Source organism: Cynocephalus volans, chromosome 5 (genome assembly GCF_027409185.1).
Source record: "Cynocephalus volans isolate mCynVol1 chromosome 5, mCynVol1.pri, whole genome shotgun sequence".
Lineage (NCBI taxonomy): Eukaryota > Metazoa > Chordata > Mammalia > Dermoptera > Cynocephalidae > Cynocephalus > Cynocephalus volans.
This window is the reverse complement of record NC_084464.1, coordinates 80,686,624-80,710,049: the sequence shown is the minus strand read 5'-3', so window position 1 is coordinate 80,710,049 and position 23,426 is coordinate 80,686,624. Positions and strand designations below refer to the sequence as shown.

Here is a 23,426-nt window from a genome sequence, read left to right as displayed (position 1 = left end):
CACACACACACACACACACACACACACACACAAAGACATTCTTGAAGTTGGGAAATTCAGCTTCAGTTGTAAGTTTATCAGAGGTTCTCAGAATGCTCACACTTAAGACTGTGGGAAAGGATGCAGCTGAACAATAATATATTAACAATATGTGCTGAAAAATCAGTTCCCTGATGACTGTATACAAAACACAAATTTCTAATAGTTCCTAATGGCACTACTTCCTCTGCAGATTATGTAGGAAATGCTTTAGTCTGAATAATCATTCAGGGGGAGGGGGAAGCCCTCAAAATAATTCACTTTGTAGAGTGTGCATGTGTGTGAGTGTGTGTGTGAAAGAGAGTGATTACTGTAGAATACGGAGTCAGTCATGCACCTATGCCTTGTATAATTAAAGAACATAATTTGAAGGTAGCAACGGCATCTGATTCTATGAAATACTCTGTATGCTGTCGCTTGTCACCACTGTTTAAAAATAAACTAACAGCAATAATGGACAGCGAATCCATATGTTAAAGAAAACAATGGTGGGGGATGAGGTTTTCTTGAAATAAAATAAAACAAAACTGAAAACTCTAATTATACGGATAGTTGCAGAAGAAATAACTCTATCACCCTTTTGATGGAATTATTTGGACCCATAAAGGCAAAGTGGCTTATTTCTGCTTGGTTATCTTGACATCTGCCTCTACACTCTTTTCTGCTTCATTTTGGATTGGAGACATCCATAAAGTGAACTCAGTAGGGGTGAAATGATACATTCCCAGAATTCTCTTTAGTGGTTTTCAATCTTGCTCTGTGTGTGTGGGTAGTGTGTGAATTTTTCAGACAATAATTTGAAATTACTGTTTCAATGATTTTGAAACATACTCCACCCTTTTATAATTTTTTAAAAGTTCTCCTGGTGCTTCTGAATTATCCCATAACCCAATCACACACTTTCCACCCCTATCAGAACCCACGTTTAGGGACTGTGAATAGATAAAGTTTTTAAAAGATCCATTAGTGTTCTAGAAGAGTCAATTTCACATGAGAGCTCTTTCATCTTAATAGAAGTCTTTTTTTTTTTTTTTTTTTAAATCAAGGCTGGCTCAGACCCAGAAAGACTGAGTCTGAACAAATGCAATTTGACGTGTGTACAAGAAGCAGTAAATAAATTAAAAGGAAGGGATGCATGCTGTCAGTGTGCTGAGTTGTTTTCTAACGGGTTGAGGTGTGGGGGTCAGCTAATTTTGGAAGTGAGGATCATTTCTTTAAAAAGGACATGGACACACACACACACACACACACACACACACACACACACTTCTATGGAAGTGAGGATCATTTCTTTAAAAAGGACATGGACACACACACACACACACACACACACACACACACACACACACACACACACACACACTTCTATGTAAAGAGGCAAGCTTTCCCAGAGGGACATTAGGGTTACTCAGCACATCAGCTACTTATTGCAAGTATGTAACTCTCAAAATATTAAATCTGTGCCTTTACATATCTCCTTGGTCCAGCTTCCATTTGCATGTCAAAAAGAGGGTATCTTTAAACTGATAGATTGATGACAGGAAGGGGGTCAACCTTTACAATGGTGTTGGTGAGGTTTTTGTCAGGGAAATATTCTAGTTTGTTAACCAATAATGTTCTCTCTCTCAGCCTCTTTTTCTTTGTGTGTTTCTCCCTTCCTACTTACCAATGGCTGAAAGAACCTTTACCAGTTCCCTTACTGTTAATTTAACATATGTACTCAGTAAAACAGTCCAAAGTACTAGTTAGTTAAACACACTTTTTATGAGTCTTAATCTTGGCAGATTATACTGTTTTATGATACAGAATGAAGCAGATAAAATGTCTCAAGACATTCTTCATGTTGGACTTCAGGATAGAAGTGACCCTTCTCTGGTTTTGGAGACTGGGAGGTTAGTAATGAGGCAAGCCTGTCAACAACCAGAAGTGTCATAAGTCCCGGTTTTCCTGGAGTGTTCACCCTGTGTTACTTTGAATGAATGACCTGAGTGAGAATGCTAAGCTTTTCCTTCTTAACCTTACTCCTTTCAAAATCATAATGTTATAGACATTACTTTATGGTAACCTTATTTTAATAACACTTGGGTACATAAGGCGGTCAAGTCTGATATGGCTGGGTGAGTGATCTAGCTATAAATGTAACACAACAATATCAAAAGCTGTATGGAAACGATCTCTTTCTGTGAATCTTCCCAACAGTTGTGATACACTTTTAAAAGCACTTTTATTTCAGAACATTTATCTGAGAGAGCCTAATTGAGAAGAATATTGCATTGGTAAATTGCTGTGCCCAAGACAACTGCTGCTCTGTTTCTTTTCAGACTCTAAAACCTACGCCCCAAATCTCGGTCTGTAGTTAAGAGCTTCAAACAGTAATTACCTCTTTGAAAGGAACAGAAGTCCTTAAAAGGGTCTGCCGGTTTTCCCGCAATCCTTTACAGGGTGAGCAGCGCTATATCCACTGATAACCCAGCTGCCTAGGAACTGAGTAAAGCCGGCTCCAAACTTCTCAGCTGTTGACAGGCTTGACTTGCTGAGAACACTGGTTAAATATAGCACGCGCGAGCTCAGCTCCTCAACAAAGTCATTGCTCTGACAGTGTTGTGAAGGGAGCAGAAGAGGAGAAACCTAATCTCAGAATCCAGCAACACCTAGCAACAGATGAAAAAACTTTTAAACAAAAGTCTGGGTGGGAGATATACAACCACTTCCAATTTCTGCTGATCGGGATTTCAGAGAGAAGAAGCTGCTTTCCCCCTCTCTCAGTTTCCTGCATGACTTCAGCTATTGGCTAGTCTTAGGAAAGAAAGTGGGAAAAGCTTTTTCCTCTGTATTCTTTTGGGCTGGATAGTTTTCCAGGACTCGAGTCTGTTTTGGGCTGTGGGACAAGTCAGTGGGTTCTTCAAAGGATAAACTACCTCCATAAAGGACATACCCTTGGTTAGACGAGCTGCCGTCAGGTAAGACCAAAATAAATGCTGCTTACTGTCTTAAGAAATTTCTGTTTCCACAAGAGAGTTCTCTACGATTTTGTTTTTCAGTTTCCTTTGATTCTTCCTGTTCTACTATGTGATAACACATTTAGGAATTATGCTAATCATTGTGAATTATTTTTTAAAAATCAGAAACGTCATCTCTTTCTCCAAATTATACCGAGTACTTTTTAAACACAAAGAATTTCATGAAGTTTTAATAGCCATGAACATATTTCTGCCAAGTTATCACTCTTTGGCAGGTAACAGAAATATGACAAAGGACAATTGCACAGTTTCTTTCACAATTAGGTGTATTAAGCAATGGAAGAGATATGTTCCCTGGAAGCAAAATAGATAACTTTCTTTTATTGAAACTAGCTAAGCAGCTTGTGTGGTAAATGAGAGGAAAGTCCCGCATGGTGTTTGTATTGCTGTACTTTTGACTTGCTGCTTTACATGTCTCCTTTTGCTGGATTCTCTGATTACACTGGTACACCTCGTGCTGGTTCTGACCTCATTACACTACAGTCACCCCAAATGCTTCCGACTAGGCACAAAATATGTCTGATGTTAAATCACTCCTTTTGTAGCTGTTGAATATATAGTTAAGGGGAATGTTATTTGTGTTTTTAAAAACTAAATTGAGTAATCGCTTGTATATAGATATAACAGATTCTGTTTTTAAAACTTAGACTGAATTTATTAGGAAAAAATCCTGTCTTAAGTTGCATGTATTTGTATATAAATGTATTTACTACAGTGTGAAGGAAATTTTCCTTTCATCTGATGGTATATTGTCTCCCATTCCATGAGTTGCCATACAATTTTATCAGAATTGCTTACAATGATCAATTTCATATTGAATCTGACAAGTTATGGGCTGTATATTGGTGATGTGGTTATTATTGACACCTGATGGTCCGTAGTTAGGCTGGATTTGCATAAGAAGATTGTTCCTTTAAATGAACAGGATTTTTTTTTTTTTTGGTGGCTGGCTGGTATGGGGGAACATGATAATTTGAATGAATATTTTGATCTAAGAACATTATCAAAGAAGATACAAAAGCACATTTTAAAAGAAATTATTTGAGTCTATTTTGTCAAGAAAGAATTTACCCAAGACCACTTTTGAACAAATTATTTGTTGACAAATGAAAAATGTAAAGCCAATTAAAGCACATATCTATATATGTTCAGGCTGAAAATGAAATAGCACACACATTTTGGTATGCATTATGTTTCATAATTCTGACTACTTCATTAGTTTACAAAGGAAATGTGGTTAATCATCTAAAATGAAAATATACAAATAGTAGTGCACAATGCACTCTGGTATCCTTGGTATTGGAGAAAACTCCTGGTGCTTTAGTGGAGATGAAATATCTTCGTCCTGAAAGGGTTTTGAAAAGTCAGAACTAAATGCTTTACATTTTTCTTGTTTTTACTGTAGGAAGGGTCACATTGCTGGCTAACAAATGCATGTAACGCCAAAATATACCGTTAGTTCTAGGCATGTAATTTCTTTTGGAGTCATTGGGACAATGTGTAGATAACTGAGTACATCATTTGGCCTAGAGTGAAAACCATGTTTGCTGATGAAATGCATTTTTGAGTATCATTAATTGTCTTTATGGTCGTAAGTTTACTTGGGAATCAAGAACAGCTCAGGTTAAACCACATGGTTTCCTCCACTATGTGAACAATTCAGCTCTCCATGGCGATGCAGGTCTGTCCTCCTATTCACTCAAGTTCACATTTCTGTGTCATTCTGGAACCCTCCCTTTCCACTTCACCCTAAGAGTTGTTAGATTCCACTGCCATGCCCCCCACCACACTAAGGCCTGCTCTCTTTGCCCTTAGTCTAGATTGTAACAATTGCTCCCCTTCCACTCCCTGTTGCCATCCAAATCATTCTGCCCATGACCACAGGATTAATTTTCCTTAAGCATTGCTATGCTCCTCTGTCAACTCTTCAGTTATCTTCTGGGACTCCTAGTTGCTGCCAAACACCTAGGCTGGGTATTTTGAAAACCTTCCGTCATCTGGCACCTACTTAACTTTTCCAGTCTCACTCCTACTACTCAACAACAAGGTCCCTCTGCTTCAGGTATTTCAGGTTATGGACCATCCTCCAAACACATACACAGTGAACATTTCAATGCCCCACCTTTGCCCATGTTATTCCCCTTGCCTGGAATATATATCCTCCCTGTTCCTGTAGAGACCTTGTGTGCTCTGGAAGACTCAGGTCAATGTCTTCTTTCACAATGATTTTCCAGACCACACATTTTAGAAGTGATTTCTTCTTAGTTTAGACAGTTTGGTGCTCTGTTAGAATTAGGATACTTTGGAGTTTGGTTTGCCTCATTAAATTCAGAACAATTTTATGAAGTCTATTAGGTGCAAGGCAGCTTCTCAGCCCCATGCATATTGTGGACGTTCTTTTTTTTGGCAGCTGGCCAGTATGGGGAATCTGAACCCGTGACCTTGGTATCACAAGGCTGGCTCTAACTAACTGAGGTAACTGGTCAGCCCCACATCGTGGATGTTCAAATGAACATTTGTGGCCCTAGATTTCTGATGATGAATATATGAGAAATTATGGATAAGTATAAAATCAAGAAAAGCAACTATAAATATGATTAATAGCAAAACCTCAAAAACTTCTCAAGGGAAGTCTTCATAGTTTTATCATACACAGAAAAATTACAAGTGATTATAACTACACTTAGGTACCGATTATGGAGATGGTGTTGTATCTCTCAAGAATGGAATAGAAAGGGGGATATATCAAAAACAGGAGATATATATCTCCTATGTATGCACCTAGACCTCCAAATACTATAACTCATATACTTTTATCTTCTTTTGGTTTCAGATTCTATTTATAGTTACCTTTGGTACAATTCATTTAAGACATGGTTCCTTCTATTTGCAGGTCATGGATTAGAATCTGGCCTTGAACATTACAACATTTAAATATGTTATGATCCTTTTCCAGCTTTTTTTTCTAGATATTTAAAAAAGAGACATTTCTCAGTATTATCTTTAATCGCTCTCGAAACCTTTAGTCTTACTGTGTGAAATAAAGTGTGAATCATGCTTTGAAGCAATTTGTTCTGTATCCACCAAAAGAAAAACATTCTCTTTAATGCTTTGAAGCAATTTGTTCTGTATCCTCCAAAAGAAAAACATTCTCTTTAATTTTAAGATGGTCATAGACGTTAAACTTACTCTTTTAAATGGGTGTTCAGCAAGAATCTCTATGGGAATTTTTTCAATAAAATTTGTGAAATATTTAGTAGTTGCATATTCATTAAGCAATGGTTTCCTGTGGCTATAGTTTCACTTATTCTTTAGAATTGAAACTTTGGGGTTTACATGTTCTAAATAATGCTAATTTTGTTTTTCTTCTTTGGCAGATGTTCATTTCTTCATAGAACAGGTGCCTTAAAATATATGATTTTATAGTTTGTTTAATCCACATTTTTCACTCACTTATCTTATTTCTTTAAACTTGTGGGTTTTAGAAAAGACAGCAGCATGAGTAGCGAGGGGCGAGCTTGAAATCAATTTCAACAGAAAAATTTAATAGAAAAAAGATTGGCAACAACTTGTTAGAAAAATGACATCTAAAAGCCTGCAACAAGTTTGTTTATATATTAATTATCTTTAACATACATATAGCAAGAGAATGAAAGATAACATAATAAAAATGCATTTTGTTTCCCTAAATCTGAGTTGAGGATATAACAAGGATGTGTTCATGGAAGAGGAGGGAGGAAAGGATAGTGGATTTCAGCTCACTGTGACCTTGGGCAGATTACTCTCTGTGCCTCAGTTTCCTCATCTGTAAAATAGAAGATAATAATGCTATTTTTTCACAGAATTGTTTTGAAGATTAATTGAATTAATGCAATTTAAAGTTGCCTGGTAGTTTCTTCAATAAATTTAAGCTATTAGTGTTTTATTACCACACCTTAAATGTAGTTATTTATTTTAATCTTTGTTGCACACAAAAGTCTTGGATTCAGATAGTTTGTGAATTCAAATTCATAGATCACAGGAAAGGCAGAAGAATGTATTGTTTAAATTTGGAATCCTTTGGAGACATACTTTGCTGCTGGGTACTCTAAGCAGAAATAGTTTGAATGGCAGCCAATAATTTAGTGTGGAATTTATGTTTCAAACCCTCCCTTATCACTCAGCAGTCTGCTGTCATATAGAACCATTACTAAAAAGACTAAGAAATCACCCACAGCGTACACTGTTCTATGGTTTCTATATTTGCACTTGGAGATAAAGTATGTTTATATGTAGTGCTTGGGTATCTCTTTTACAGCTGACTACTCTGGGTAATGTATAGCAACAGAGACTTCCTCCTCTCTGGAGGGATATCTCGTTAAATTTGTCATTCTTTATTTCTTCCCTTAGATGATTTGTTTTGTTTTACTAACCTAGTAACAGATAAAAATGAAAAGACCAAAAAAGGTCATCTCATGCTAACTTCAACCTTATCAAACGGAAATGAATTCTTGCTATTCCTTGCCCTTAATCCTATTTATTCTTCTCGAACATGGCAGGAACAGTACACTCCAAGACAAACAAACAAACAAAAAAGTGTTATATTATAAAGATGTGTGTGTATATTCTGGGATGCTTAATATTCTGTATACTTAATTTAACAAAAATATATGAAGCACACTTATAAGCAGGGAAGTTTCTTAGTAGCCTTAGCAGCAACAAACCTTATGCAGGATAATTATGTATAGACCTGTCAATTTTACTTTTGTTTTTCCCAGTTGAAAGGATGAATTTCTCAAAGATGAGACAAACTAAGTTTTATTTTTTATTTTTATTTTTATTTTTTCAAAAGATGACCAGTAAGGGGATCTTAACCCTTAACTTGGTGTTGTCAGCACCACGCTCACGCAGTGAGCTAACCGGCCATCCTTATATGGGATCCGAACCCGTGGCCTTGGTATTATCAGCACCACACTCTCCTGAGTGAGCCACAGGCCGGCCCGAGTCAAACTGAGTTTTAAAATTGTCATTCTCTAATGAAAACTTTGCTGTTGAAAGAAAGAAAAAGAAAGAAAAGAAAAGTAAAATAAATAAAAAAGAAAGAACTTTTCCTCGTTTTGTAGTATACATTATAGAAGTTCTAGGGCAAAAATATAGAAACCTTGGGAAAATATATTGAATTATGTTCTTTTTCCTTAAATGGTCAGTGCTACTCTTTAGCTAATGAAAGAAGGGACAAGGCTGCAGGAAGACTACAGCTTACTCTGTGGTAGTAGTTGGAGCACTTTAATTTCGAAGGCCAAGCAGCCTGTTGTGGAAGAACTTAAAATAAGGAAAGTCAAACACGAATTGAACAGTTTTAGCTGGCTGTTAACCAGCTGATTGCAGAACTTGAGAAATTCCCAGCAGAGAAATGAAGTAACGCAATGTTAACCAGCACCCCCATTCTTCTCTGTTCCTGACAGCTTTGTTTAAGCTACAGCAACACTGAGAAGTCCAAAAAAGGTTTGTGTTACTTTTCCTTTTTGGGAAATGGTGTCAATGTGCATAATATGGGGTGATTTATGTGTTTCTTAGGCCTGTGAAAGACAAGTGAAAAAGAATTTTTAAAGCTAATGCAGAATTTATCTCAGATGATCTGAATTTAATTGAGCCCTTAAGGTTTAAGAATTTTTCTGTTTTTGGTTTCTTGCTTAAATGCTTTCACCTACCTTCTTCACCAGAACATAGAGGAAAATGATGATTGCTGCTTGACTGGCCAAGGACTTTATACGTCTACAGTTGAAATTAGTCTTTTTTTTTTGCTTTTATAATTAGTGTAACTGAAATCCTCCCAAGTTACTTTGAAGAAATGAATTACCTGCTGCTTATCTTTGTAAGGAAAAGGTATAAGAAAGCCATGGAAAGGTACAAGAAAGCCATGAAATGGACATACCGGAATTGGCCAAATGCATTCTTTAAAAAATAGTTTTCTAAAGACTTAAGGCCAAAAGACAATTTGATCAAAAACAGTAGACAGCTGACATCACTAAAACAATCAGGTTACTGCCAACTTGCCTTGTTTATCTAAAAGATCTTTGCTAAAATAAGGTTTTCACACACACACAAACACACGCAAATCATGGGCGATACAGTAATAAGGATAAATGGACTTTCTTTTTCCTTAATATACTTATGTCTTAAGTAACTCATTTTAGGGCTTGCTGCTTTGATTAAGGTACCACAGCACAACAGGAAAGGAAGAAGCATTGCTGAGTTCATAATGCTATTTCAGTGTGGCAGCCTAAGTACATGAGGAAATGACACCCTGGGCCTGTATTTGGAGCTTTGCAGTTACTGTGACGACAACACACACTAATGGAAAACAAAGATGGTCTGCTCACGAGGGCAAGCCAGTAAGACTTTTGCCAGCTCAGATTTTTCCTAATTATTCTATAAGTCTTGAAATGTGACACTGGAGGTATTCAAGGCTCTTTGTGTTTCATTAACTGTTTAGTAAGTGACACATGCTTGAAGAGCAGCCTGGTATTTGGATCAGGGAGTGGCCTTACATATAAGCTTAACTTTCACATGCTCTCTTGATAGATATCGTCTTCTGGTTTGGACACCACCAAACCAACTGCTTTGGTCACAGCCTGTTGTTTGTTCTGGTCCTTAAGGAAGCCAGCTGCACTGATAGAGTTCACATCTCCGGGGCCCCTCAACTTTGGGTAAGAGCCCCACCTTCTACATTTTGCTCATTCCCAGCATACCAGGTGTTCCTACCAATGTCTGGGACACCTAAACCCAAGTCTTACATAATGATATAATATATAACACAATGATAAGAATTGTATGCAATGTATATAATCTATATAACTATATGTAATATATTTACTACATAAAAATGATGATAATAACAGCTAGCATGTACTCAAGATGTGTCAGACATTGTGCCAAGCATTTTATATGGATGATTTTATATGCTTGTCATAACAAAACTATAAGGTATTTTTATCCCTATTTTACAGATTAGGAAAATGAGGTTTATAGATGCTAAGTAAGTTGTCCAATGGTAGATACGAAATTCAAACCCAGGCAATTTGACCTTGTTTATCCCATAGTTTCAACCACTTTTTTGTAATGCAGGCAGTTGTTCAAGGAACACCTCCACCTAGATGACTGTGAGATGTTTCAATGAAAGGTATAGAATGTGACCTTACAGGTGGTCAGCTGCCCCTGCAATCTGAAAAGATTCACTAAGCGCAAAAAATAAGGAGATTTAGGGTCAAAAAGCCAACAGGTACTCTTTTCCAGGGTTCCAAAATGGAACCAGAAGTGACCAGTGGAGTTGGGCAACCCATGAAGAGCTAGGCCTGAGGCATTGGAATGCAGAAGTGAATCTTCCAGTTATTCATGAGGCAATGTGGTTCTTGCTTTCTGCACTGCTGAGTTGATTCTTTGGGAGGGGATGCTGTGGAGCATTTGATTTTTTAATATGTTGTGGCTACTGTTACAGCCACACCCTTTGATACCATTCCGGTTTGGGTTTGCTGTTGCTCCTGTTGACAATTCAGAACCTCACCTTCTATTGTAACATTTAAAATGCTCTATAGGTTTCTGCCTTGCTCACAAACATTCAGTTTTGAGTGGGTTCAAGAGGGAGTTTTCCAAAATACTATCCTAGCTTTGGTAGTAATATTCCTTGAAGAAGCCTTTGGGGCTGGGGGTGGTGTATTGGTAAGAGGAGGCAGTGAGGAAGGGGACAAAAAGTCTCGTTCCACCTTTTGGCTTCTTATTGGCTTCCAGTGACTTTGTTTAGGTGTGAGTTGTCAAAATATGGCAGCAAGTTAGTTGTTCCTTAAAAGAACAAAACAAAACTAAGAGCTTGCTATAGTTTAAGGAAAATTGCCTGACGCTTTTCAGCCAGTAATTTGCTACTATGGAGCAGAGGATTAAGAGATTTTATTGGCTATTTTATTTAATTCCTTTATCTTTATCTGCAAGAGTTGCCTTCATGATGCTAAATGTCTGACTACTTGAAAATATTGAAGTTTTGGGGTTTCTATTTGGATTGTCTGAAGTAAACGAAGAGCAGTTCTAATAAAATTTTGATGGACCAGATAAGGCTTTGCTTTTTCTTATGCCAGTGGCCATAAAGATTCTACTTTTCCAGTGTATCAAATGTCCCAGCTGATGGGGTTGAATATCCCAAGAAGGTGACTGTTTCATGTAGAATGAACACATGTAACAGAATGAATTTCCACCCTCTGAGAAATTCTATTCTGTAAGTTGAAAATAGTATTTTGTCACAACTATACTAGCACAGCCTGACCCGCCCAACGCACATGTACACACTCATTATTGGTCAATGCACAGGATTTATCCTACTACTTACTGACAGGCTAAACCTCTTCCTGAAGCAAATGTACTGTTTGCTGTGTGGCACAGACTTACTTAATGCAAACCAATGGAAAAAAAATGAAGGCAGAGATGTATTACATTTCATTAAGGCTCTCTGTTTTGTTGATATAATCTCTCCTGATTTCTTTGCAATAAACAAGAATTTCCTTTTTTGCTCTTTCCTGTCTTAAAGTAAAAGGGTGTAACAGTGTCAAAGGAAGGAATGAATTAGTATTCTTTCCTTTGGAGATGAAGGGCTTGACTGATTGGCTTCTGGAAGTTTTTTTCTTTTTTTTCTTCATTCAATTATTCTAAATTTTTCTTGGCACAAGACTGAATGAAAAGTTCCACATTAGTCTTTAGCTAATGCCTCTTAAATGGAAGAAATTAAGAATTTATCATATTCATTCACGAGTTATTAAGACTTATGTAAGATTTCCTAGTTCTCTTGGCACTTCCTCATCCGGTCTGATTTTGAGCAGGAATGGGGGCTCTGAGTCTCACGCTGTCAGTGATTACATGGCTTTGGTCCTGGGGCCACCCACACTCAGCAGGAAACTAAAGAGTGAGGAAGCCTCTAGACTCTGAGCTCACTTAGAACCATCAGATTGTCTAGTCCTGTAGTTCTCTACACTCTCTGTACATCTGACTCACCTGGGGGTGCTTTAAAAATGCAGATACCTGGGCTATGCCCCTAAAGGTTCTGATTCAAGTTGGCCTGAGAGGCTGCTCTAGTATTGGTCTCTTTTGGAAGCTTTTGTGTGATTTTAATTGGCATTCAGGGTTGAGAACAAGTTATCTAGTACCACCTCATCATTTTACAGTCAGTACTAGGATGAGGGAAGAGAAATGACTCAGCAGAAGTTACCAAGTCCTCTGCAGATAGAATTGGGTCTGGAGCTGAATTCACTGAACCTGTGCTAGTGGGCACTTTCTCCACCTGGCAGTGGCTGTGTTCCTGTCTCAAGGGATCTGACCCTCAGGATTGTTGCCTGACTTTGTTTTTAAGATCTTGACTAAGGATCCTTGACTGCTTCCTGGGTTCATTTCTGTGACTGCACCTCAGTCTGTACAAGAGTCACATAGGTGGAACAAGAGACAGAGCAAGGACCAGAACTTAAGTCTCCTGAGTCCCTGTCTATTACTCTATCACACAAGCATAATAAACAATAGAGTAGCTAATATTTAATGAGTGTTTTCTATGTATTAGGCACTAACAACTCCATGAGGTAGGTACTCATATACTCTGTATTCTACAAATAAGGAGGCTGAGGGAATATCCGCACCCCTCACCCAAGCAAGCAGGTGGCAGGTCTGGGATGAGTACAGGCAATTGGACTCCTCAGCCTGTCTTGTAATCTCTTAATCACTTTGCTCTTCTGGAGCCCACAATGAGAATATAAGGTGTTGAATAGCAGCTGCTCCTGTTTCAGCATCATGGGTCTCATGGCAGCTGGTTTTGGTGCCCTTAGTTCCCTAACTGGGTTTTCTTCTTGCCTAGAGATTGGATTCTTGCCTTCCCCTCTATTTTGCCAATGAGTGGGCCAATTAGAAGCAATCTATTCTTTTCAAGACGTTCAAAGGTGCTCCATGTCCTCCAGTGAATTTGTTTCTTATGTCCTTATGGATGGACCAATGTAATATTTTATGCCTTACTTTTGGGCACATATTCTCTTTACCTTTCCACAGACATTCTAACCACAAACTTTGCTGTCCTGTTTATGCCCTTTGCTTTTTCCCTAGCCCTGTGAGTTTGGCTGGGTTTCCAATTTTTCCTGGGATTCCCCTGTGTGGACTTTCACACCCCCTAATTTCTCTCATGATATCCACAACAACAGGAAGGGATTAATCTTTTCCCTTCTCCTATAGAAGCAGGTGCATTGAAAACAAGCTGGTTTGTTCTGTGAAACTAAGTCAGTGGGTCAAGGCACTCTGAAGAACTTCTAAAATCTGCATTTTAAAATAGTATGTATGGAATTAATTTTCTGATTGATTCTGTAAGTTTGAAATTCCACAGAACAGGCTTTTTCACACCTAGGGGAAAATCTATATGCATTGTCTGGTTAAATGAACCTTACTAAGATGAGAATCACCAATGACAAATACTGTAGTATGGATTTTTCTAAGCAATAGACACTAAACAAAAATAGAGATTATTGTAATTATTTTGAGATAAATATTTACATGTAAATTTTAAAAATAATGTAATAAATAGATTCAGCTAAGATTTGGGACTGTTTTCAGAATTACTTTGCACAATTCAGGTACTCAATAAGTGTTTGTTATGCTGAATCCATTAAATGTTATAAAATCGAGAAAGTTAATATTACTGACTGGATTCCATGGATTGAACTGAATGTAATTTTTCCTTGATAAACATGGGAATATTAATCAGTGGCCACGGGTGATTATTTCTCTGCTTCTCAGTTTTCTCTAAACTTCTAATAGTCATGTATTGCTTTTCCCACAATAGAAGTTAAAAACCAACAGATGTTTTGAGGTTCATTAGAATACCACAGAAAAACCAATTCACAACCAAGTGAGTAGGAGCTGGAGTCTGTAGCTCTGATTAACATGATACATATGTAATTTCACTAACAGACTAGAACTCTTACTTTACAATACAGTGGTATAAAACAACTATTGACACAACTAAGACAACTAAGTCTAATTGCAATATTTGCCTCTCATCTTCTCACTGAAGCTCATGAAAAAAACACAACCATGCTCTTACTGGAGTTCATTAGCTGGGAATGCTCTCATCCTTGGAAATCTATTTTGGAGTTAGGATTGCTCCACTCCCCTGCAAGTGGTAAAGCAACAGCTGCCTTTTAATTAATGTTTTTACCAATATTTCCAGCTGATGAATACCATTGAATATCCCTATCAGCATCAATACTAGCCACATTATTTCAGAAGCAAATACTGATTACAGTTGCTTGATTTTGCCTTTTTTTACCATAGCTTTCTTTCCCGCATCACTTCCTCCAGATTCCAGTGATGCCATTATTTGCATCACCATTCACATCTTTCAGGGAATAAAGTCCCAATGGAACACATATGTTCCTGGTGATGTATTGCAATGGAATCTCACCAAAATGAGCACGTGAAACGCTGAGCTCAAATGGAGGAGAGGACAAGGGGGAAAACCAGATGAAAGTGACTTGTGGTTTCTCAGAAAGTGAAGAATTTTGTTCTTGTGAGAGAGAGACTAGAGAAAAAACAGAGCTCTTGTTTTTCCACATAGTGTTAATGAAAGTTAAAAATCTTACAATCTGACTTATAACTGAGTTATATCATTATTTCGGTTTCTGTTCTCAGACACTTTCATAGGAGTTAGATTTCAACAGTGTGTGAGACTGTAAAGTGATTTGGGCTATGTGACAGTAAATGATTATAGAGTGAGATCCACTCAGTCTACCTATCTTGAAGATCATGTCCTGAGGCTCAGTTAGGCAAGGCCCGTGCAGGGTAGCTGGAAGAGGGACTGGCCTGGTGCTGAAGTGGGGGACAAAAGGCAGAACACAGGATCCAGGTGGTATGGCATTAGATGGCAAAGAGTGGTCTAAGCTAGCAGCTGGCATGTGAAGATCTACCATGTGGTTATGGGGTGCCCTGGCAGGGGGGTAGAGAATGGCTGTGTTCTGACACAGGCAGGGAGTTGGCTTTTGGGCAAGCTTGGCAGCAGGAACAGGAAGGAGAGCAGGGAGGTGGTATTCAGGAACAGAATAGCTGTGGAGGAGCAGTCCTGGAGACTGTGAGTGAGATGCCAAAATTGCAATACAACATTGAAACAACTGAGACAGTGCTAAATCTGAGGATTGGGCTAGAGCTTTTTGTGTCCCTCCTGCTCCACATTTAACGTGCATCATTCACTCATTCACTAGATATTTATTGAGATTCATCTGTGTCAGTCACTGAGCTAGGGATTGGGATGCAATGGTGAATAGTATATTATCCCTCCTCTCCGAAAGGGGTCACAGGTAAAAACAATGCAATTTCAATGCCATGTGACTAGTGAGAAAAGGGAGCACAAAAGTGGGACCACTCACCTGGTTTTGGGTGGTCAGTGTTTGGTCCAGAGGTAATAGATGGGATAAAATGACTCTTGCTTTGGTAAGGGGAGATTGTAAAGGCTGAAAACAAGATAGAACCTGAGAAACAGACTGTAAGGGAATGCGGCAGAAATGAATGTGATTGAAAGGCTCGAATATCTGATCTGTTGCAACAAGTCTACATAGCTCTACAAATGATGGGGAACTAGTAAGTTGCATTCTTTCACTTATGTGATAATCTTAATGTTTTAAAAAATAATATGATGAAGCATATTCACTATATTCATACAAGCATATGTTCATCGTTCTTGAATCTTTAGTGGCTGTAATGAGCCAGCCAAATATGTGTCTTGTGGGCTAGAAAATTCCTGACCCTCATCACCCACACTGCTGAGTATTCGTTCAAAACAGTGACCACTCTCAATATGTCTAAAAAGGGGTGATGAATGCTTGCTATAAAAGTATTTGCTTTAGAACTTTTAAAAGTTTGTGCACTTCGAAAAAATATATATATTCACCACTCCACTTCAAGTGCCTAACTGCTGCTGAGGCAATAAACCTGTGTAAGAGCCAGGAGATTTTTAAAGCACAATTTGGGAGTGTTGTTTTACAACATATTAAAGTGAATTTTGAAACCGTATGAATTAAAACACTTTGGTAGTGGTATCAGAATCAGTTCATATCAGATGAGGAGATCAAGAGAGAATAGTAGAAATTCCAGAAAAGTATACCCCTATATTTAAAAATTTAGTGTTAAAAAGGAGAGATGCTTCAAATCCTTAGTGAAAATATTAATTATTCAATCAACAAGGTTGAAATAACTGGAAAAAAATGAAATTAAATACTTATACTGAAATACATACTAAACAAACTAGAAATTTAAATGTAAAAAAATAAAAGTGCGGGCTGGCCAGTTAGCTCAGTTGGTTAGAGTGTGGTGTTATAAAGTCAAGAGTTTGGATCCCCGTAGTAGCCAGCTGCCAAAAAGAACAAAAAACCAAAAAAACAACAAAAAAAAGTGAAGTACACACACACACACACACACACACACACACACACACACACACACACGTGGTATAGGGAAGACTCTCTTAAGCAAGACAAGAAAGCAGTAAAACCAAAGACAGTAAAACCAAAATTTTGACTCCATCAAAACTAAACAGAAACTTTTATGTAGGAAAAAGACAATGGAACCCAGTGATCCTCATGAACAAAGTTAAAATTTAAACAGCAATGTGCGAGAAAAATAATCAAGAACAAATATAATAATATAAAACTAAAAGAGCTTTTAATATAAAGAGTTCTTTTAAAGGAATAAAGAAAAAGAGACCCAACAATAAAAAAAAAAAAGACAAATGACATAAGTATTTTGCAATAAATGTGAAAAACTGTTTAACTTTGCTAGTAAGTGAGGATTCTAATTAAAAAGAAGGTAGTATTTTAACCAAAACATTGACAAAGACTGAAAAAAATCTAGTACTCAGTAGGCAAGGGTGTTAGGAAGTAGACACTGAGCTGTATGTTGCTGGTGGGAAAATCAGCTGGGACAAACTTCCTGAAAAGCAATTCCACAATACGTGGCAAAAATCCTTATAATCAGAAGAAAAATAAGGGCACTTCCATTTTGAAAAACAGGAGTCGAAACACGCAGTGCTTTTGAGAGTGCATTGTTTTCTCTTCCTCCTATTGTTCTCACGTTTGGCCTATTGACTTCTAAAAATTGGGCAGACCTAGAGACTCTTATTTAAAAAAAATAAAAAAGCCAACATACTTCTTCCTGAGTTGTGTGATAGGATTTCCTAGGAGGGACCTTTCTGGATTAGAGTTGAAACAAGGCTGCGTGGTGCGTTCTGCCTAATCATTGAAGTGTCAAGTACATCTTAATAGCAACTCATTTCCTAAGTAATATTATTATCAAAACATAAACTGATAGCCAAAATGGACACATTTATGACTAGATCATGCAGGTGAGGGACCAGAGAGCAGATGTATAAAATGGGCACAGGAGCAAGGAAATCCTCACCTTTGATCATTACGAGCGTAAAACTGCTCAGGCTCATTAAGGTTGAACTGATCCAGGAAAGGGGTAGTAAGGTTCAAGTTTTGGACAATCTAAGTTAATAAATTACTCTGAAAAAAATTGTTTTACTATAACATTTGTAGACACTGATAGATGCTAAGAGATGATTGACTCCAACCCTTTTTTATGAGAGATGATGAAGCTGAGACCCAGAGAGCTTGACTTTCTCAAGGTCACCTAGTTTATTGATTCAGGTATATGAATTCACAGGCAAGCCACAGCACTGTGCTGCATACCTTCCTGGAATCCAGAGCATCCCCTATCTGGCACCATCAGGCGTTGGGCATTTTCGCAGCTCGCCACCCATCAGTCTTGCCTGTTATTCCGGGAGATGGAGAGAGGCTGGTGCTAAGTGATCTAAACCCTAGACATAGAGTGGTGTGTGGGGTGTGTCCTGTGAGGGGTCTCATGAGGGTGGTACATGATTCCCAGGTGCTTTTGGATGGGCTGAGAGCAGAGATGTTCTGTGAAGAGGTAGAGAGTAGTGATGAGTGAAATCTCACTCAAGACCTTGTGTGTTAACATTCTTCTGCTTTATTCTGGGGAAACCCATTTTTTGCAAGAAGCCACTCCTGAAAGGAACCCGGAGTAAGCTAGGCACTAAGCATTTTAAGCTGAGCTGGCCATGCGGGTCATCTTTTGCTGTTTCGTCCTGCAAAGAACGGGTGGAGGTGAGGAGTGCTGCTTTATCACTTCCGTTTCCTTCCAAGTGTTCTTTTTCATATACTGGGCATGAGGGAAGGGGATCTCTTTACTTCTTTCATACCCATAGGTAAAGAGGGCTGAGCCCAAGCATCGCATATAATTCTGTTAATTACAATTTGTCTGAATAATAGCAAAAGTTGTTGCTTTATTTCTAACCTCTATTTGGTGATGTAATTTAACTAACCATGTATTAGTCAACAAATTCATCACATTGTCCGTTTGTAGCTCCCTTACTTTTTAAAATAGTCTAGCCAATAATAGTCTCATGTTCTTGTTTCATATCACCCCTCAGTGATTACATAATCACACTGTGACTTGTAGGAATTCCATTTCCCTGTCTTTCCTTTGCCTCTGGATTCAGGCCTTGATATATGCAAGTTTTGTCCCCCTTCCTCAGGGACCTTCTGTCAGGCTTTTTAATAAACTTTCCATGCTTTTATGGGCTTTTGCCTTATTATCTCCTTTACCCCTTCTTTTCCAAACCCTCTTTCTGTTATTTCTTCTGCTTCAGCCCGTCTTAGAACATCTTTCAACATTAATATATGTGGAAGCTGCACAAACCAAGACACTTTTATCAATGCTTAGAGAAAGCTGTTATTCACAAAGAATGATTTCTTACCAATAATTAACCTTCAAACTCAAGATTTATTATTGACTTCCAATTAAAATTGTTAACCTTAATCATTCTCTGAGAAACATTCACCTTGGAAGGGAGATCTGCCATCTCTTCTTGATTGTTGTACAACAGAGCAGAGTTTGAAAAACAAACTACTGTTCAACATGGAGGTCAAGTCAGACCCCTGAGAATAGAAAGATGGTCTGACTTGATTCTCTTTATAGGTTTTAACATTTATTTTTCTATTCTGGAATTTGGTACTTGCTGTGGATTGAATGTCCCCCTAAAACTCAATGAAGCTTGATCGCCATTGTAAGAGTGTTAAGAAAGTGGGAAATCCAATTATGGTAATTAAGGTGGGGACTTTAAGAGTTGATTAGATTGTGAGGACTATGCCCGTGTGAATGGATTGATCCATTCACAGAGTAATGAGCATAGTTCTGATGGCTTTAAAAGGAGAGCAACTGAGAAGCTCAGCTCACTCTTGCTCAGCCATTGTGCCATGTGATACCCTGGGCCACTGTAGAGCCACCACCGCTGAGGCCCTCACTAGATCTGTTCCCTGGACTTTGGACTTCCCAGCCTATGAACTATATGAAATACATTTTATTTCTTTATAAATTCCCCTGTATCAGGTATTTCGTTATAAGCAGCAGAAATGGTTAATACAGAAAATTGGTACCAGAGAAGTGAGGTGTTCCTTATAGCAAATACTGAAAAATGTGGAAGTGGCTTTAGAACTGGGGGTGTTGGGCAGAAGCTGGGAGAATTTGGAGGAGCAGGCCAGAAAAAGCTTAGTTGCTGGTGAGAGCTTAACAGATAAAAAGACCAGGGCAAGTTTGGAATACCTTAGAGACTGGTTAAATGATGGTGGCCAGAATGATGATAAAAATATGGACAGTAAAGCCTATTCTAAGGAGATCTCAGATAGAAATGAGAAAGAGGTTATCGGAAACTGGAGCAAGAGTCACCCATGTTATAGAGTTGTGAGGAACTTGGCTGCATTCTGTTCATGCCCAAAAGATTTATGGAATATAGAACTTAAAGGTGCTGACCAGGAGTATCTGGCAGAAGAAATTTCTAAGTAGCAAAGTATTCACAAAGCTGCATGGGTACTTGTAACAGCCTACACTGAGTTATGGTGGCAAAGACATGAAGTAAAGCCAAAATTCATAATTAAAAAGGAAGCAGAGGGTAAAAAATTGGAAAACTCTGCATGGCAGCATAAAGAGTGAGAAAGGCTGTTTGAGAGTGGAAACCAAGCATGTAGCCCAGCAACTCTTTGCTAAGGAGATTTGTACAAAAGGAAGGGATTATTAAGAGAAGAATGGAAAAACGACCTTGAAGATGTTTCAGAGATCTTCTAGGCTGTCCTTCCCATCACAGGCCCAGAGGCCTACAGAGGCAAAGTGGTTTTGGGGAACAGGCCCAAAGTGCCTTCTACAGGCTCGCTGCCCAAGGTCACCTTGGGATGCTGTCCTCGGCACCCTGGCTGCCCTAGCTGCTTTGGCTGCTCCAGCCATGGCTAAATTGGCTCCAAGTACTAATGGAACCACAGCTTCAGAAGATATAAGCTGGAGGCCTTGGCAGTGTCAAAGTGGTGGTGTTAAATCTGCAGGCTCACAGAATGCCAGAGCTATGGAGGCTTGGGAACCTCCATCCCAATTTCAAAGGATGTATGGAAAAGCCTGGGGACCCAGAAAGAGATCTGTTACAGGACTGGAGTCACCATAGAGAGCTTTCTCTAGAGCAATGCTGAGCAGAAGTGTGGGATTGGAGTTGTAGCAGAGAACCCCCACCAGGGACATGCCTAGTGGGGCTGTGGGAGCAGGACCACCATGGAGATGCCAGAACTGTAGAGCTACCAGCATGCAACACGAGCTTGAGAGATCTGAAGCATGACCTGAGACCATAGGAGCGGAGCTACCTGAGGACTTGGAGACCCAACCCCCACACCAGTGTGCAGAGGAAGTCGAACATGGAGTCGAGTTACATCAAGCCTGCCTTTCTGGATTTTGGACATGTTTAGGATCTGTTACCCCTTTCTTTTGGCCTATTTCTTCCTTTTTGAATGGGAATGTGTACCTTATGTTTGTCCCGCCATTGTAGCTTGGAAGTAGATAACTGGTTTTGATTTCATGGATGGGACTTAGGACTTTGGACTTTTGAGCTGGGACAAGTTAAGACTTTAGGGATATTGGGGTGAAATGAATGTATTTGTATGTGAAAAGGACATGAATTTTGGGGGGGCTGGGGGTGGAATGCTGTGGATTGAATAGCCCCCAAAGCTCAATAAAACTTACTCCTCACTGTGATAGTGTAAAAAGGGTGGGAAATCCTGTTATGGTAATTGAAAGGGGGGCCTTTGGGCAGAAAGACCGCAATAAAACATTGAACTTTCAGAAGGAAAGATCAGACCTATAGTTACTAGAAGTGGGAAGGGGAGGAGGGGAATTTAGGGAGTAATGGGGTAAGGAATACAAAGGATAATTATAATTTGTAATGATGAACATGCTAATATTGATTTGATCATCACGTACTGTACACAAATACGATAGTCAACTCTGTACCCATAAATATGTGCAATCAATTATGTTTCAATTCAAAAAATAAACTGAAAAAAATTACAAATCAAAAGGTTATGCAAATATCTAAAAAAAAATGAGGAAAAGTTGAAGTTATTTTAAAATAGTTTAGTGGATTAGATTCCATGGCCAAATAAGGAATATTCCATGTAAACTCTTAACTTAATAAGATATTCTCTGGTGGTTATTGTGCCAAAATTATACGTATGTACATAAGGGTGTACTTCAAAAAGTTTGTGGAAAAGTAGAATTAAAAGATAATATGAATCTTTCTATGAACTTTCTGAAGTACCCTTGTATATATTTATACCCTACCTTCTTCCACAAAAGATGTAAAGGTTCTCATGTAGATTTGGTAGGGTTTGTTATAAATTGTCCCAAATAAAACTGTCTCTACATTTTTAAATAAAACATTTCTTGGTTAACATATTGCTTTCCCAAGAACACATTTGTTTTATTTTTTTAAAAATTAAACAATCACAAATTTATAGAAAAGCTAGGGACAGTACAAAGACTTTTTTCGGAACCATTGGAGAACGTTTCTGACCTGATGTCTCATCATTTCTTCAGTGTGGATGTCCTACAAACAAGGATATTCTTCTGTATAACTACAATGCAAGCAGCAAGATTAGAAAATTAACACTGATACATTACTACTATCTAATTCTCAGAACTCATTCAAGTTTCCCAAGTGTCCCAGCAATGTCTTCTATAGACAAAGGATTTATTTCAGAATCATACATTGCATTTAGTTGTGTCTCTTCAGTTTCAGTCTGTAACATTTCCTTAGTCCTTCTTTAACACTTTTGAAGATTGCAGGACATTTATTTTGTAGAAATGTCCCTCATTTTGGGTCTGTCTGATATTTCCTCATGGTTAGGTTATGCTTCTTTGGCAAAGCATTTGTTTTTAATGCCCCCCAAAAAAGGTGCCCCAAATATAACTTTATTGACACAAGAAGGCCATAATATAAATTTGACTTCCCATATTATTCCATCTTTTATTTCCAACTTTAACATCATTTTTGACCTCAACCCTGCTTGTTTTGTTGCATGAATTGTGACAGACAGTTTTGCCATTGACTGCCCTGGTGGAGCTCAGGGTTTCTCACCATCTACATGATTGACATTTTGAGCTGGATAATTCATTTTTATGGGGGACTGTCCTGTGAAGGATATCTATCAGCGTCCTTGGCCTCTACCCACCAGATACCAGTGGCACTCACCACACCTCAAGCTGTGACAACCAAAAATGTGTGTGTGTCACAAACAAGCTGTGACTTGCTTGACTTACGGTGCAGTGTGCATTTTATTAGCAAACATCAGTCTTGGCGAACACCTTTTCAAAAAAATCTTTGGTGTTTATATCTCTTTAAATGTTGTTCATCTTTCAAAGTCTATTTAAAAAACAAAAGCAAAAACAAAACAAAAACAGATACCTCCCATTTTCCTACATAATAAATGGAATTCTCTTTTCTTATTATTTAAAAAACCCTTTTTTAAAAAATTGATTGTACATATTCATTGGGCATAGAGCTGACCATCAGCACCTGTGCCCAAGATGTGAGCAGATCAATACTATCAGCATGCCCGACACCTCAAACTGCAATTATTCCTGGTGTAGTGTCCCCCACCCAACCTCTCTCCTATCCCCCCTCCCTCCCCTCCCACCTGCAACCTGAGTTCTGTTCTCTCCCTCTGCAAGTTCAACACACCACTGTGGTCTTTCTTACTTCCTTCTTTCTCTCTTAGCTCCCACTTATGAGTGAGGACATGTGGTATTTTTTCCTCTGTGCCTGGCTTAGTTCACTCAACATAAGTTTTTCCAAGCTCATCCATGTTGCTGCAAATGGCAGAATTTCATTCTTTTTTATGGCTGAGTAGTATTGCATTGTATATATATTCCACAATAAATGGAATTTTCTGACTCCATTGTTCTGTCCGTTCCTCAAGGGCACTTATTGTT

At 38.3% G+C, this 23,426-nt stretch overlaps 1 protein-coding gene across 3 annotated transcripts in view; it reads left to right on the top strand.

The window, feature by feature from the left end:
* The first annotated feature begins 2,618 nt into the window (after nucleotides 1-2,618).
* FILIP1 (filamin A interacting protein 1) overlaps nucleotides 2,619-23,426 on the top strand; it is a 204,502-nt gene continuing 183,694 nt past the window's right edge. The window contains exons 1-2 of one of the 3 annotated variants that reach the window (XM_063098142.1): nucleotides 2,620-2,999; nucleotides 9,624-9,748. The gene's annotated coding sequence lies outside the window, so the exon portion shown is untranslated. Of the gene's footprint in view, nucleotides 3,000-9,623; nucleotides 9,749-23,426 lie in introns of all 3 variants that reach the window. The other 2 variants (XM_063098143.1, XM_063098141.1) reach the window with 2 other exon arrangements.